The 4,237-nt window shown below is 40.0% G+C and overlaps 1 pseudogene; it reads right to left on the bottom strand.

Annotated features, from left to right (window-relative positions):
* Positions 1 to 876: 876 nt before the first annotated feature.
* LOC117015803 (axin interactor, dorsalization-associated protein-like) lies at positions 877 to 3,538 on the bottom strand (annotated as a pseudogene).
* Positions 3,539 to 4,237: the final 699 nt, after the last annotated feature.

Below are 4,237 nucleotides of genomic sequence, written 5' to 3'. Positions count from 1 at the left end.
CATACTCATCGCTATAAAAAGTATGCAGGTTTTCAGGTTTCACAATCTGTTGTCTGCAGTATCTCATTAGCTTCTGACTCAAAATTATTTTTAGATTACATGATTTAGAAGACATTATAAACCCATCTAGAAATTTGTAATTATTCTGAGATGGTTCCATGTTAATCCTAGAATCACGATTGCAAAGAATAACAATGTGATGTAGAAGAGCAAATCAGCATGACAAAAAGTATGCTCACTTTCAGAAAAACAATCTGGTCACCTGGAAAACTCACAGCTACAACCTGGGAACGCTCCCACATGGATACTGATCTGGCCAAGGCATACTAAGGAAGATTATGAGGTCAGGGTGAATTTAGGCCATCTCTGAGGAGCAGCCCATAAATTTCCAGATGGACCTTCTTGGACAATGTAATAATCCAACCCATCTCAAAGCAGTTTCATGCTATCCTACTTACATTGGCCCCAAGTTTGACATTAACTCAGAAAAACAAAAGAGCATAGTGGAGCAGAAGTGAACAAATGTGTAAACTCTGGCACATTCTTATTGCTATATTAAGTTTAAAGATGAGCACATCCTACCCACAACAGTGTTGTTCCAGGAAGCAGTCATAGTGGTAAACTAGAAGAGACTATTAACTGCACAATCAATAGAAAAGTAAAAACATGTTTCAAAACCTACAATAAGCCTGTATCCAAAGGAGTCTTACATGTCAGTGATGTGCTGGACTTTGAATTCTGTGCTATAGCTTTGCAATGGACTCACTCTGGCCTACTGGCATGGGTACAGCTTACTTCCTGCCTGTTGAAGTGTGAGTATGCTACACAGAGCTATGATGGTTTCTAGTGAGTGGTAAAATTCACAGAAGTACAAGATTATTCATGTAAGGGTTGTTCCTTGTGCAGAGTTTGATTCAGATGAAGATAAAGTGATTTCTTGGTCAATAATTGCAATTTCTTTCTTTTAAAGTCAGTGGTTTTCTTGTATAGTTCTATTTCAATTAGCCCAGGTTTAAATTTATCCACCTCCATGAAAGCAAAACACTTGGTACTGGTAAACCTTTTACTAGGCTTGTAGTGTTTGAATTCAAGTAAGATAGTTGCAGCTTTGATTAATTTCTCAACATGCTTCTGGAGCCCAATATCCACATGAAAATGAACACATATTCTTCTTTTCTTGAAACCATAGGAGTATCATGCCCAGGAGTTAAATCTATGCCAGTCAGATCCTTTATATTAACTGTGATATAGGGATCAGTGCATTGTCCAGCATCTTTCAAGCTGTTTTTTCTCAATTCTGATAGTAACATTGTTCCTGGTTCTGATGGCAACCTTGGTTATAAAGTACCAGGAACTCTAGCAGGAAAGGAATCAGGAGACCTTGCTCCAGCACCACCCTCTTCTTCATCTTCTTCAAATTCCAAATTCTCTGCTTCACCAGGTGCTAAAATTCTTCTTAAGGTGACAGACTGAATATCAAATGGGAATTCTTTATAATATGTAGACTATTCTTTAGGATTGGTTCTAGCTTCTTCAGATTTTGTAGCTTAAATTCTGCTTGGGACTGTGGGGACTGTAAAGCTGCACTTTGTAATTCCAAGCATGTTGCAATTTTGCCATGGTTTTCTTTTGTTCTTCTGTGAATTCAGAATTATTGTGTTGAGCTTGGGCCTCTTTTTATGGATCATTTACTAATGTTCGATACTCGTCTATCATCTCCACCAGCTGGACTCCACCAAGAATTGAAGTCATCACCTCTCTTAAAACTGGTGCCTCAGCAATGCAGCAGACACCGAGTGACCTCCAACATGGCCAGCCCTCACTTAGTCTCCTCCAACCTCTAACCCAGCAAGGCCAAGCTCTAGGGTGCCATCCTCCCTGGGCCTGCCCCCAACATTAACAGGGCCAGGAGGAAACACTAAGGCCACCACTGCCACCAACCGAGGAGGCCACCTCCCATTCTTGATGGGGCTGCTATGAGGACTGAAGGAAACACTACAACAGATAAAGTACACAACTGAGAGCCTGACACATATCAAGCACTTTAAAAAGGTTAAATCTTATTATTTTTGCCATTATCAACCTCCATTTATAATTATGTTATCTGTGGCAACAATAATGCAGGTAAAGAGGAGCATTTATTGGGAGTCAAATTTTGCAGCTATTTCTTGATCACAGGTCAACATCTGGCAGCCAATGACAAACGAAAATACTGGATGCGACTTCCAGATGCTGCCCATCCTCTGGGCTGAGTTACTGGAGTATGTCTTAGTCTAGCCATTGTAAAGCTCAATGATTGTTGAGGACAGAGTTAGAGGTGAGGAATGCTTAGATACTACCAAGGTAAAACTCAGTAACACCACAATGACGCAGTTTAGGTTCACAGCCACTGGACACCCAGGAAATCCATGAGAAATGACCATTAGGGTCAGGGCAGCAGTGGTGATTCTTCCACAAAGAGGATTCACAGGGTAGACTGATTATGCACTGACTAACCCAGTTATTAATCCCACAAATATTTGTTAAACGTTTCCTTTGTGCTAAGAGCCATCCCAGGACCTAGAGATACTGCAGTGAACAAGAAAAAACAAGACTTCTCTACCCTGGCATCTTATCCTCTTGGGGGAAAGCAGATAATAATCAAGAAAACAAATAATCAAACCAGAAAGCTTCAGATGGTGATTACTCTTATGAAGAAAACAAAAGAGAAAATGTGATATGTAGTGAGTAGCAGAGCAGGGGCACCGTAGGCTAACTGCCAATGGGTGGTGAGAAGATGGCACTTGAGCTGAGAACCAGAGCCTATAGAATCAGGATTACTTACTAATTGTTACACAGTCCCATTCCCATGGCTCCTACATCACTTCCCTCCAATCATCAGGACTAGAAGTGAGGGACACAAATGAGGAAAGAATGGAATTAAGTTTTAAATATAAGTTGACATCATCAGACAAAATCCAGATGGAAAGGAGATACAGGAATGAGCACAGGATGGGTGGAAAGTGGTTTGGAAAGACCCCAGGGAAGTTTAAGTACTGGAAAAATAAGAAGACTGTTAGAGAAAATCATCTGTAATTATAAGAACTCTTTGATGGAGTTCCTTTTAGGCTACCCAAATGTCAGTTATACAAGTTCATGACTATGCTGGCTCTAAGGTGCTCCCCAATGACCCTACCTCCTGGTATTCGTCTCCCCTTGGGCAGGACCTGTGACTTGCTTCTAATCAATAGATGAATGATGAGCTGTCACTGCCGTTAACTACATTGCAAGAATGGTGGACACTCTCCTCACTGGCTTTGGTGAAGCACGGGACCTGAAACAGCCTCCAGCCAATAACCAGCTAGAAACTGAGGCCCTCAGCTCAATAGGTTGCAAGGAACCAAATTCTGCCAACAACATCATGAGTTTAGAAGGGATCCTTACCTGGCTGAGCCTTGAGATAAGACCACAACCCCAACCAGTACCTTGAATTCAGCCTTGTGAAATATCTTAAACAATCAGATCAAGCTGTACCTGGACCCACAATGACCACAGACATTGTGAGATAATAAATGTATGTTATGTTAAGCCACCAAGTTTGTGATAATTTATTATGCAGCAATAGAAAACTAATACAATGACATTAATGAAGATTGACAGGACTGCTACACTGTTTAGAGAACAAAGGAGAACACTGCTTGGGAATGAAGAAGTCAGGTGTACAATCAGCCCCTCAGTGTTCCACAAAACACTTAACACCTTTATGTGACAGGTAAGACCTAAGCACAGGAAAACTGAGTTAAGACTTGTCCTTTGTGTTTAAGGAACTTGGCCAAAAAGAGGTCAGAGAAACCGAGATGAAAGGGAGGAACACCAATGGTTATAAACAGGAAGTGGTCTGGATTAATTTAGGAGATGTAGAGTCATGGCTGCAGCTGGATTTTATTTTACTTATTAAAAAATTAAACAAGCTTGATTATATTAAAGAATACATACAGAATGACTTTAAAAAAAAAAAGTAATACAAAAGAGTATAAAATAAAAGGTAAATTCTCCCTCCTCTCCTCTCAGATCCCCAGTTCCATACCTAAAAATGTACCAGTCATTATAATTTCTTATCTGTCCTTTAAGAAATTGTCTGCAAGTGTGTAATGCACATGTATACTTTTTTATACAAATTGGATTAAATTATACATAATGTTCTGTACTTTGCTTTTTTTCAAGCCTATACCTTGGTGATCTCTCAATGTCTGCACAT

The sequence above is a fragment of the Rhinolophus ferrumequinum genome, chromosome 23, assembly GCF_004115265.2.
Source record: "Rhinolophus ferrumequinum isolate MPI-CBG mRhiFer1 chromosome 23, mRhiFer1_v1.p, whole genome shotgun sequence".
Lineage (NCBI taxonomy): Eukaryota > Metazoa > Chordata > Mammalia > Chiroptera > Rhinolophidae > Rhinolophus > Rhinolophus ferrumequinum.
This window is presented reverse-complemented; position numbering and strand designations above follow the sequence as displayed.